Genomic DNA, 13,972 nt, shown 5'->3' with positions numbered 1-13,972 from the left:
AGGAGAGCTTAAAACTACACCATTAACAATGACATAAACACAGTTATACCTTGGAGATATTATGGGTTTGGTTCCAGACCACTGTAATGAAGCTAGTATCACAATGAAGTGAGTTACACAAATTTTGGGGTTTCTCAGTATATATAAAAGTTATTTTTATACCATTATACCATTACTGTAGTCTATTAAGTGTGCATTAGCATTATGTCTAAAAACAATGTAAATACCTTAATTTTAAAAGAGTTTATGCTGAAAAATGCTATTGATCATCTGAGCCTTCAGTGAGTTATAATCTTTTTGCTGGTAGAGGGTCTTGCCTTGATGTTGATGGCTCCTGATGAATCAGAGTGGTGGTTGCTGAAAGCTGAAGTGCCTGTGGCAGGTTCTGAAAATAGGGCAACAACGAAGTTTGATGCACCGATTGACTCTTTTATGAAAGATGTCTCTGTCATATGTGTCGTGGTTTGATAGCATTTTACCTACAGTAGAACTTCTTTCAAAATTGGCATAATCCTTTCAAAGTCTGCTGCTGCTTTATCGACCAAGTCCATAGAATATTCGAAATCCTTTGCTGTCATTTCAAAAATGACATCACAACATCTTTACCAGGAGCAGATTTCATCTCAAGAGACCACTTTCTTTGCTCATTTGTAAGAAGCAACTCCTCATCCATTCAAATTTTATTGTCAGATTGCAGCAAGTCAGTCACCTCTTCAGGCTCTACTTCAAATTCTAGTTCTCTTGCTGTTTCCAAAACATCTACCGTTACTTCCTCCACTGAAGTCTTGCACCCTTCATAGTCATCTGTGAGGGTTGGAATCAACTTCTTCCAAACTTCTTTTAATGTTGACATTTTTCTACCTCCTCCCATAAATAACAAGTGTTCTTAGTGGCATCTAGAATGATGAATCCTTTCCAGAAGGTTTTCTCCCAGACCCATCAGAGGAATCACTATCTGTGGCAGATATAACCTTATGAAATGTATTTCTTAAATAATAAGACTTGAAAGTTAAAATTACTCCTTGATACGTGGGCAGCAGAATAGATGTTATGTTAACAGGCATTTAAGCAGCATTTATCTTCTTGTGTATCTCCCACAGAGTTCTTGGATGTAACCAGGTACATTATCAAAGAGTTGTAATATTTTGAAAGGAATCTTATTTTCTGAGCAGTAGGTCTCAACACTGGGCTTAAAATATTCAATAAACCATGCTGTAAACTCTAAACTCTTGTGCTGTCATCTGGGCTTTGTTGTTTCATTTACAGAGTACAGGAATATTAGGTTTAGCATAATTCCTAGGATTTTCAGAATGGTAAATGAGCATTAGTTTCAACATAAAGTCACCGGCTGCATTAGACAAGTCAACCTGTTTTTTTGATGCTTTGAAGCCAGGCATTGTCTTCTCCTCTCTAGCTAGGAATGTCTAGGTGACATGGTTTTCACAGTTTCCTCCACATTTTTTTTTTAAAGTCACATGGACTGTGGGGCCGAGATAGGGGGATTTCCAGAATCTTCAGAGGTTTGATAATAATGGAAAAGGCCAGAATTTCCTCTTTTTCTCAGCTGGCATCCTTTTCCAACAGAAGGTTGTTTTGTGTACATTGAAAATCTGTTGGTTAGTGTAATTGCCTTCATCAATGATCTTAGCTAGTTCTGGGTAACTTGCTGCAGCACATAAGACATACTTAATTCCTCCAGCAAAAAATTGCAGCTACAGGTATGACATCAACACTTGCTACTTCACTTGGCACTTTTATGTTATGGAGGGGGCTTCTTTCCTTAAGCCTCATGAACCTCATGAAGCCTCTGCTGGATTCTAGCTTTTCTTCTGCAGCTGTCTCACTTCTCTCAGCCTTCATAGAGTTGAAGGGATTTAGGGCCTTCCTCTTGATTAGGTTTTGGCTTAAGAGAATATTGTGGCTTCTTTGGTCTTCTTCTATCCAGACCACTCACATTTTCTCCAAGTCAGCAAAAGGCTGTTTTGCTTCCTTATCATTTGTGTGTTCACTAACGTGGTGCTTTTAATTTCTTTTAAGAATCTTCCCTTTGCATTTACACTTTGGCTTAACTGTTTGGCACAAGAGGCCTAGCTTTCAGCCCATCTCAGCTTTCAACATACCTTCCTCACTAAATGACTAAGCTTATCATTTCTAGCCAAATTAAAGTGAGAGATGTGCAACTCTTCCTTTTACTTCAGCACAATAGTAGGGTTATTAATTGGCCTAATTTCAATATTGCCGTGTCTTAGTGAATAGAGAAGCCTAAAGAGAGGGAGAGAGACCCAGGAATGGCTGGTTGGTAGAGCAGTCAGAACATACATACCTTTATTAAACAGTTTGCTGTTTTATATGGGCATGGTTTATGGCTCCCCAAAACAATTACAGTAGTAACATCAAAGATCACTGATCACCATAACAGATATAGTAATAATTTAAAAGTTTGAAATATTGTGAGAATTACCAAAATACGACACAGGTATGAAATGAACATATGCTATTGGAAAAATGGTGCTGATCGACTTGCTGAACAGAGGGTTGCCGCAAATCTTCAATTTGTAAGAAAATGCAGTATCTTTGAAGCACAATAAAGTGAAGCATAATAAGACAAGGCATGCCTAAACAATTACAACATCAGCCCTACCCTTTTAAGTCAGGAAATATGTTCACTGGAGTGGAGACTAAAATAAACGTAGATGCCACTGCAGTTTAAACTGTTTTCCTATGTAAATAAAACCAATTTAAGATAGATAAAGAACAGAGGGCCTGGTGCAGTGGCTCATGCCTGTTGTACAACATTTTGGGAGGCTGAGGCGGGAGGATTGCTTGAGGCCTCAAGTTCAAGACCAACTTGGGAAACATTGCAAGACTCTGTCTCTACAAAAAATTAGAAAAATTGACTGGGTGTGATGGTGTGCACTGTAGTCCCAGCTGCTTGGGAGGCTGAGACGGGAGGATCACCTGAGCCCAGGAGTTCAAGGCTGCAGTGAGCCACGATTGCACCACTGCAATCCAGCCTGGTTGACAGAGCAAAACACTGTCTCTTAAGAAAAAAAAAACCAGGAAAATGTTTTGTGAGTTTAGAAGGTTATATCCACACGCAATTTTCTGGTCCTAAATACAGAAGAATTACTCAGGTAATCCTTGTCTGAGTAACTTTATCCTATGTAGGGGAAAACATTAATATGTAACTTAACACTATAAAAAATTAAGCCAAGATGTGAATCAGCTATAAGTCAGAATCCTTTTTAAATATAGGTCAAGGTAAGAGCCACTCAAGTATAGCAAATTTCCTTGGTGGAGATTAATGAGGTAGCAACATTTTGTCCAATAACCACTGTGTCTGAGTCCCTAAGACCACTCCCATCCATATTCAGTGGTTCACTAGAAGAATTCGTATACTGTCAGAGTCCCCAAGACCACTCCCATATTCAATGATGCACTAGAAGAATTCATAAGGATTGGCATATATTTGTACTTATGGCTAATATATATTTCTTTCCTTCCTTCCTTCTTTCCTTCCTTCCTTCCTTCCTTCCTTCCTTCCTTCCTTCCTTCCTTCCTTCCTCCCTCCCTCCCTCCCTCCCTCCCTCCCTCCCTCCCTTCCTTCCTTCCTTCCTTCCTTCCTTCCTTCCTTCCTTCCTTCCTTCCTTCCTTCTTTCCTTCCTCCTTTCATCCTTAGCTAAGGAAAACAAAGCAAAATCAACAAAGGGATAAAGCTCATGGGATGAATTCTCAGAAAATTAGGCTCAAGCTTCCAAAAGTTTTCTCCAAGTTAGGGCCACATAAGACATACATAATTCCTCCAGCAAAAAATTACAACAACAAGTATGACAGTACTTGAAGTTTTATCTACCGGAGAAGCTCATTAGATACTTAGGACCTAATGTTTCTACTGGGAGCAGATCACATAGGCTTCCTCTGCCTGGTGTGCACCAAAATTCCAGACTCCCGGAAGGAAAGCAGGTGTTCAGTATAAACCACATTGTTTGTACAAACAGCATAGGCATAGTGAATCATTCTTTTCATTTGGGAAAAGGTTTATATCAGTGTAGGGAACTGTTTACCAGTAAGTTTCCAGATACCAGCCAAGGGCCAACCTCGCAAGCAAGCTTTTCCAAAGACAGTAGTCTCAAGCCTGCTATGCTGACTTTTCTGCACAACCACCCTAAATATTTTTATTAATATCTTGAAGTTCAGATTTATTTTCCAATTCAAATCTGTTCTAAAAATATATTACCTCTGTTATTCAAATTTGCTTAAATAGTGAAGAGGGAAATATTTCAAAAATGAAAGTTAAACTTCTTTATTCTAATCATATATTAGCACATACACACATATATGTCACCAGAATATAGGTCTGCGAGGGCAGTTTGGTTTTCCATTGAATATTCCTGGGAGTCGGATCTCTCAGGGAGTAGACTCTGAAACAGGAATCAGTATGTAGGAAGTTTATTTTATTTATTTATTTATTTATTGAAATGGAGTTTAGCTCTTGTTGCCCAGGCTGGAGTGCAATGGCACGATCTTGGCTCACTGCAGCCTCTGCCTCCCAGGTTCCAGTGATTCTCTTTCCTCAACCTCCCGAGTAGCTGGGATAACAGACACATGCCACCATGCCCAGCTAATTTTGTGTTTTTAGTAGAGACGGGATTTCTCCATGTTGGTCAGGCTGGTCTCGAACTCCTGACCTCAGGTGATCCACTCACCTTTGCCTCCCAAGGAGCTGAGATTATAGGTGTGAGCCACCGCGCCTGGCCTTATGTATTTATTATGAGATGGAGTCTTCGTAACCCAGGTTGGAGTGCAGTGGTGCAATCTCTGCTCACTGCAACCTGTGCCTCCTGGATTCAAATTATTATTCTGCCTCAGCCTCCCAAATAGCTGAGATTACAGCTGTGTGCCACCATTCCTGGCTAATTTTTGTATTTTTAGTAGAGACAGAGTTTCACCATGTTGGTCAGGATGGTCTCGAACTTCTGACCTCAAAAGATACTCCCACCTCAGCCTCCCAAAGTGCTGAGATTACAGGCATGAGCCACTGCACCTGGCCAGGAAGTTTATTAGTGAGCGTTCTTAGGATCAACACCTGTGGGGGAAGGCTAGGAACCAGGTTTGGGCAGAGAGAGTAGGGCTATTGCGCAGCCGCAGTCCCGTGTACCAAGCTGATTTATCCATGACTCAAGTGTGGGCCTTTTATTCCTCTGGCAGGATGACCCAGACTCTTATCCCTGGGGAATCTGAGCTTCTGTTTATCATGTCCTTTCCAGGTCATGGCTAAGATACTTGTCCACTTACTGTCAAAATTGGGCAAGTTACTACCAAAGGACAACTAAATAGATCACCTGGGTGCCAAACTCATTCCTCCCCACCCTCTTATGTAGCAGCAGCGGTGAATCAGGCTGATGATCAGCTTGTCTGTGAGGCCCTCCACACCACAGGTCTGAACTGAGCTTAAGGCGCTAGGGCATTGAGGTGGATGACATGGTCTGGGATACCTGCCCATTCAGCTGGTTTGTGCCCTCCAGCACTGCTTGTGCTTGATCCCAGATCAATCACTTCCACCTCTGATGAAACTTAATATTGAATACAGTGCCTGGCATAAATCGGTGTTTAATAATTTTTGAATGAATTTATGACTAAATGAATGGTCAAATGGAAAAAAAATTAAAAACCTTCACTCTCTGAAACTGTAAACAATGCGAATCATTCATCTAATAGAAACATAGAAATATCTCTATAATCATCCAAATTAGTGGATGATTACATAATTGGTACTACCTCAAAATATTGTTTTTCTTACTGGCTTAACTCTGGAAGTTAGTATCCTCCTTTTGTTGATGACTCAAATTTGGGTCTTTAAAGGAAGTTATGGTATTATGCACCTCACAGAATGGGATATCCAGATGACCAAAGGACATGTGAAGAGAGACTCAGCATCATTACTCATCAGCAGAATGCAAATTAAAATTACAAGATATAACCACAAATTTTGAAGATGGATGATTTCAAGTAGTTATCAAGGATGTGGAGGAATAGGGGATTCTCATACACTGCTAGTAGGAGTATAAATTTATACAACCACTTTGGAATACTCTATTTGTTTTCACACTGCTATAAAGAACTACCTGAGACTCGGTAATTTATGAAGAAAAGAAGTTTAATTGAATCACAGTCCCACAGGCTGTGTAGGAAACATGGTTGGGGAGTCCTCAGGAAACTTACAACCATGGTGGAAGGGCGAAGGGGAAGCAAGCGCCTTCTTCACATGGCAGAGCAGAAGAGAGAGTGAATGGGGAAGTGCTACACATTTTCAAAAAACCAGATTTCGTGAGAACCCACTATCACAAGAACACTAAGGGGGAGATCTGCCCCCAGGATTCAATTATCTCCCCCCAGGTCACTTCCCCAGCACCAGGGATTACAATTCAACATGAGATTTGGGTTGGGGACACAGGATCAAACCATATCAAATACATTTTAGCATTACTTTCTATATTTAACTGATCATACACCTTCTCTGTAACCCAACAATTCCAGTAATATATCAAATAGAATTGTGCATACATTTACACCAAAAGAACAAGAATGTTCATAGCAGCTTTATTCTTGACAGTTCAAAACTGAATACAGCCTAAATATCCATCAGTAATGGGATGGATAAAAATTTTATATATATATATATATATATATATATATGAATAATAGCAATACAAACAAACTATAACTCATACAATGTTATGGATAATTCTTAGTATTGAGTGAAATAGGTCAGAAATAAAAGAATATGTACAATGTGATCCCATTCATTTAAAGTTCAAAGACAGACAAAACTGTGATGTCAGAAGACAGGCTAGTAATTATTAATACCAATGGGAAGGAAGAAGTGAATAATAATTGTGAGTGACATGATGCCATCTTCCAGTATGATGATAATATTCTAGTGATTGACCTAAGTGGTGGTTACATCAGTATTTGCTTTATTATAATTTATGAGTTGATACATTTATGATTTATGAACTTTTAATCAAGTCTCCATGGCTTTCAAAGTTTGCTTTGGTTGATATTCTCATACGTACTAATATTAAAATATTGACTTAATCCCATTTTTCCTAATGTTCAGAACAAATCAGAACATTTGAAAATACCCACGTAAATGTGAAATTCTCTTTTAAAAATCTAGCAGAAAGGGATAGTGTCTGATTTAATATTAGCTCTTATAGTCCTACTATGTAGACATACTACTATGTATTATGGCCACAAATGAACAAGATATCTATACTGCTGTTGAAGGATGTATTCTAGAGATCTTTACCTATACCAATTTGACAAAAGGCTCTTTAAGATTAAATAGGAGAAACAGTCTTTTTAGGATAAGTTTTGTAAGTTGCCAAAAAAGTCTAGACAAGTCAATAGGTAACTTTATTGACTGTGCCCCATGGTGTGTATTAACTATGAAAAATCACATTCCCAAAAGCAAGGAGCTCAAAACTGATACCACAGGAATAGTTCCTAAAAATAGAAAACTAAAGTTTATTTTTTTCTTTAGTGTGAAACCTCATTTTTTTCTGCTTATGAACAGTTTTAAAGTGACTAAAAGCCCTAAAGGAAGAAAATAACCAAGGAGCTGTTGGTGCCCTGGAGCAAAAGAACCTGAGGGAAATTGATTCTAGGACTTGGTAAGAGGCAGATTGTTAGGGGCACATCCTTCTGATTTTGATTTTGTTAAAAAGCAGCTACAGTAGAGATAACACAACCAAAATATCCAAAATTGAAAGAATAAGTCAATAACTGTATTGATATTAGGAAGTTGCAAAAATGACATTCTAGTCAAGTACATAGCTGACATAGAAAAACGCTTACCTATAATAGTAAACAAAAATTATAGTACAAAATAGGTTAGTGAAATTGTGGATGACTTATATTTATGCCTCTTAGGTTTTATATAAGAATATGTATATTTTATAATCATTTTAAATATTTTTTTTATTTAAAAAGTTGAGACAGTCCAGATAGACTATGGAAATTCTTGAGTCAAAATAGCAGTATAAATACTGTGTGACTAATACACTACAGTGTTTAAAAAAATAGTGAGAAGCAAGGTGGTACAGTCGTCCTCTCTTACCCAAGGGAGATACATTCCAAAGACCACCAGTGGATACCAAAACCATGGATAGTACTGCACCCTATGTATACTATTTTTTTTACATACATAGATATCTATGATAAAATTAAATTTACAAATTAGGCATAGGAAGAGATTAGCAGTAACTAATAATACAACTTAATTATAACAACATACTGTAATAAAAGTTATATGAATGTGGTCTCTCTCTCTCTCTCAAAATAGCTTATTGTACCCTAATCACCTATTTTTAGACTGTGGCTGACCACAGGTAACTGAAACTGTGGAAAGTAAAACCATGGATAAAGGGGGGACAAGTGTAAATGAAAATCGGCACTGACTTTGGAGCAGATAGACCAATCAGTTTTTGCCTCCATTTCTTTTTATTTAATGTGGTTTTATATAAGTAACCACTCTCGGATTCCATTTTCTCACCCATAAGATGAAGAGATGAAACCCAAAACGAATGATTGGTATGAGAATTAGAGATTATTTTTTTAAATCCCTAGTTCAATAAACATTAACTATTATCATTACTATAGTACTTTATTGAATATAAATAATCAGCAGAGTAACAATGTATTGATTTGTGAGGACAGAAAAATACATATGACAATAATTTGGAACTGCAAGTGACTGTTACGCTATTGATAATATAAACTTGCAGGAGGCTTAGCCACTATTATTTATTTAAAAACCATAATACTCAGGAGCATAGAATGGTTTCCAAACTTTCTTGACCATGACTGACAGCATATTGTGATCCTATACCCACATATATATTTATATACTTTACAATTTATGAAAGTATTTTCTCTTACTATGTGCGATGCATATTGATATTTCTTTTTCTGGTTTTTTTTTTTTTTTTTTTCTTTTTTTAAAGAGACAGGTCTTGCGCTGTTGCCCCGGCTAGAGTGCAGTGGTATGGTGATTGCTCACTGTAACCCTAAACTCCCAGGCTCAAGAGGTCCCCTGCCTCAGCCTCCTGATAGCTAGGACTATAGGCATGAGCCACTATGTCCAGCTAATTTTTTGATTTTTTTGTAGAGAATATAGACAGGGTCTTGCCATGTTTTTCAGGCAGGTCTTAATCTCCTGGGCTCAAGCAGTTTCCCACCTTGGCCTCCTAAAGTGCTGGGATTACAGGCATGAATCACTGCACCTGGCCCCTTTTCTGTTCTTTTTATTAATATATATTCTTTTTCTTCTTCTGTTGTTTCCTTTTCTGTTATTTTTATATTGCTATTGTAATTCAGTAAATCAATCCACTAATGAGTTGCATTCTGCAGTTTGGAAAACATTGCTCTAAAAGACATCTAGGAGATTAAATATCTTTTACCAGTAAAGTACCTCAGCTTCATCATTAGTGTCATTAGTCAGTTATTATTAAGACATTAGTGTCATCATGTTAGTTAGATCTTTTAGAAATGGGCCTTATTTTGGAAGCTACTCAAAACATCCTTAATGTAATAGAAAATCATTTCATACTATAAGTAATATCTATAATGAGCTATATTAATTAAATATAATAATTGAATGATTGTGATTAATTCCATATTTCACCAGAAGAAATCATTTTTTAAACATGATTAATAAACTAAAGGAAATTTTAACATGAAATAAATTATTCCCAAAGCACATTTTAAAAAGTTATTTTATTGAGATATTATTCATATACCAAAAAAAATTATCCTTTCAGCCTACAACTCTGTATCCTTAGCACTTCAAAAGGCCAAGGCAGGACAATCACTTGAGCCCAGGAGTTGAGCTGCAGTGAGCTATATTCGTGCCACTTCATTGCAGCTTGGGCAACAGAGCCAGACCTCATTAAAAATTTTTTTTAAATAAAAATAATAAAGTGTACAACTCAATGATTTTTAGTATGTTCATGGGGTCATGCAAGCATCACTGCTAACTGATTCCAGAACATTTTCATCACCCCAGAAAGAAAGCCTGTGTGAATGAGCAGTTAGTTCCCAAACCCCCTTCCACTAAACTCCTGGCAATTACTAATCTGCTTTCTGTCTTTATGGTTTTCTCTGGTTTGGTTATTTCATATACAGTCAGTCACATGTCCCTTAATGATGGGGACATGTTGTGAGAAGTGTGTCATAAGGCAATTTTGTCATTGTGCAAACATCATAGAGTGTGCTTACAAAAACCTAGATGGTAGAGCCTACTACACACCTAGCTATATGGTATAGCCTATTGCTCCTAAGTTACAAACCTGTACAGCATATTACTGTACTGAACACTCTGATAATTGTAACACAATGGTAAGTATTTGTGTATCTAAACATAGAAAAGGTATAGTACAAATACAGTATTATCTTACAGGAATACTGTCATATATGCAGTCCATTGCTGACTGAAATGTTATGTGGCACATTTCCAACTGTAAATGGGAGCATACACAATATGTGAACTTGTGTGTTTAACTTATGCCACTTAGCATAACATTTTCAAGGTTCATCCATATTGGAACATATGCGAGTTCTTTATTCCTTTTTATGGTGGAGTAATATTCCAGTTTTTGGATATACCACATTTTATTTACCAAATCATCAGCTGATAGATATTTACATATTTACACCTCTTCACTATTTTGAATAATGCTACTATGAACATCCCTGTACAAGTTTTGTGTGTAAGTGTTTTTAATTCTCTTTGGTGCATGCCTAAAAGTGGAATTGCTGTGTTAATTCCATTCTGTTTATCTTTTCAAGGAACTGCCAAGCTGTTTTCTGTAGTGGCTGTACCATTTTATATTTCTGTCAGCAATGTATCAGGGTTCCAGTTTCTCCATATCCTTGTCAACACGTTGTCCTTTATTTAAAAGAAATTTAACCATCCTAGTGGATGTGAAGTGGTATCTTACTGTGGTTTTGATTTGCACTTTCCTAATGACTAATGATGTTGAACATCTTTTCTTGTACTTGTTGGCCATTTCTATACAGATAGCCTTCCATATGCATGAATTCTGCATCCATGAATTCAACCAACTGTGGATCAAAAAAATTGGGGAAAAAAACAATAATAATAATAATAATAATAATACAATAATAATCAATAATTTTTAAGAACCCAATACAGTATAACATCTATTTATGTAGCATCTACTTTTGTATTATGTATAAGTAATCGAGAGATGAGTTAAAGTATACTGGATTATGTGTGTACATTATATAGAAATATGACACCATTTTATGTAAGGGACTTGAGCATCTGTGAATCTTGGTATCCATGGGGGTCCTGGAACCAATCACCCGTGGATATAGTGGGACAACTGTATCTTCTTTGGAGAAATGTCTATTCAAGTCCTTTGCCTATTATTAAATTGGCTTGTTTGTCTCTGTTACCTTGCATTGAGAGCATTTTATATTCTGGGTCTGAGAGCTTATCAGATAAAAGATTTACAATTTTTTTTCCCCATTCTATGGATGGTCTTTTTACTTTCTTGATGATATCTTTAGAAACCCAAAAGTTCTCTATTTTGATAAAGACCGTCATCTACTTTTTCTTGGTTACTTGTGTTTTAGGTGTCATATATAAGAAGTCATTGCCTAACCTATGTTTTCTTCTAAGAGTTTTATAGTTTTAGCTCCCTTTTCACCCATTTTGAGTTCATTTTTGTATATGATATGAGATAGGCATCCAATTTCACTCTTTTGCCTGTATTTATTCAGTTGTCCTAGCACCATAGGTTGAAGACAGTATACTTCGCCAATTAAGTGGTCTTGGCACTCTTGTAAAAAAACAATTGACCATAACATATGGGTTTACTGTTAGACTCCCAGTTGTATTTCATTGATCTATAACCCTATCCTTATGCCAATACCATACTATCTGGATGACTAACTTTTTTAGTGAGTTTAAAATCAAGAAGTGTGAGTACTCAAATTTTATTGTTCTTTTTCAAGATTGTTTTGGTTATTCAGAGTCCCTTTAATTTCCATGTGGATTTAGGATCCACTTGTCAGTTTCTTCACAAAATATAGCTGGTGTTTTGATGAAGAGAGTGTGTTGAATCTGTAGATCACTTTGGGTAGTATTGCCATCTTAACAATATTAAGTCTTCTAATCCAAGAACATGAATTTCTTTCTATTTATTTAGATCTTCTTTAATTTCTTTCATAGATAGTTTATAGATTTTAATGTACAAATCTTGCAATTCTTTGGCTAAATTTATTCCTAATGCTGTATTCTTTTTGATGCAGTTTGAGATAGAATTATGTTTTAAATTTCATTTTAGGACTATATATTGCATTGTCTAGAAATACAGTTGATTTTTGCATATTGATCTTAAATCCAGAAACCCTGGATCTCATAAATGCATGCGTGTGTCTGTGTCTGTATGTGTATGTGTATGTGTATGCCTTAGTATTTTCTATACATAAGAACATGTCACCTAAATAGAGATCATTTTACTCCATTTTTTCTTCTTTTTCTTCTTCTTTTTTTACTCCTTTTTTTTCTTCTAATTTGGGTGCCTTTTATCTATTTTTCTTGCCTAATTCTATACAATGTTGAATAGAAGTGGTAATAGTGAACATCCTTAACTTGTTCCTTATCTTAGAGAGAAAGCTTTTGGTTTTTACATTAAATATAATGTTGGCTGTAAATTTTGTTCATAGATTTTCTTTATTAGGTTTAGTGCTTAGAGATAAATTTATAGCTGTAAATATATTTTTAAAGGAATCATTTCAAACAAAAAATCAAATCTTCTACCTTAAGAAACTTGAAAAAGAGGAGCAAACCAAACCCCAAACAAGCAGAAACAAGAAAATAAGAGTAATATTTGCCTCATAAAATAAGTAGGAAGGTGTTCTCTCCTATTTCATTTTTATGAAGTATGCACGAAGGATTGGTTTTACATATGTATGATCTAATGTTTGGTAGAATTTACCAGTGAAGCCATCTGGTCTTGGTCTCAGTGGTTGCCCTGGGAATTACAACTAGGATATTAATTTATAACAATCTACTTTAGGTTCAAATCAACTTAATTTCAGTAGTATACCAAAAGATCTTTCCTATGTAGCTCCATTCCCTCCACCTTACTTTGTGCTGTTATTGTCATACAAATTACAACTTTATACATTTTGTTTCCATCAACAGATTTACAATTATTGCTCGTGCAGTTATTTTCTTAATCAGTTAGGAGATTTAAAAAGAATTACAAACAAAAACCACATCTATCCCATTTTTATGTTTACTTATGTAGTTACCTTTACTAGTTTTCTTTACTTTTTCACATGAATTTACACTACTATCAAATGTCCTTTTATTTCAACACAAAAGTCTCTACTATTTTTTATAGGGCAGGTTCACTGATGATTAATTCCTTCTGTTTTTCCTTATCTGGAAATGTCTTAATTTTTCTTTTATTTTAGAAGGATAGTTTTGTTGCATATATAATTCTTAGTTGAAAGTCTTTTTCCTTTAGCACTTTGAATATTTCATCTCACTGCCTTCAGGCCTTCATAGTTTCTGATGAGAAATCAGTTGTTACTCCTACTGAAGATCCCTTATACAGACTGAGTTGCTTCATTCTAGCTGCTTTCAAGATTCCCTGTTTGTGTTGGCTTTTGATAGTTTGATTATGATGTGTCTGGATATTCATCTTGCAATTTGTTAGGTTTCTTAAATTTGTAGATCAATATTTTTAATGAAATTTGGGAAATTTTTAGCTATTATTTTTCAAATAATCTATCTGGCCTTTTCTCTTTCCTCTCTCCTTCTGGGACACTTATTATACATATGTTGGTATAGTTGATGGTGTTTTGCAGGTCTCTGAGACTGTTCAGTTTTCTTTAGTGGGGGCCATAGGCTCTTGCCCCTAAAGTTTAC

General features: G+C 36.0%; 1 protein-coding gene across 11 annotated transcripts in view; it reads left to right on the top strand.

Moving 5' to 3' along the window:
* The window catches only part of CCDC169 (coiled-coil domain containing 169), a 70,319-nt gene that overhangs the window by 48,129 nt on the left and 8,218 nt on the right, over positions 1 to 13,972 (top strand). The gene's annotated exons all lie outside the window — the stretch shown is intronic.

The sequence above is a fragment of the Chlorocebus sabaeus genome, chromosome 3 (genome assembly GCF_047675955.1).
Source record: "Chlorocebus sabaeus isolate Y175 chromosome 3, mChlSab1.0.hap1, whole genome shotgun sequence".
In the NCBI taxonomy this organism is placed as follows: Eukaryota; Metazoa; Chordata; class Mammalia; order Primates; family Cercopithecidae; genus Chlorocebus; species Chlorocebus sabaeus.
Note: the sequence above shows the minus strand (reverse complement) of the source record. Positions and strands in the feature narration are given on the sequence as shown.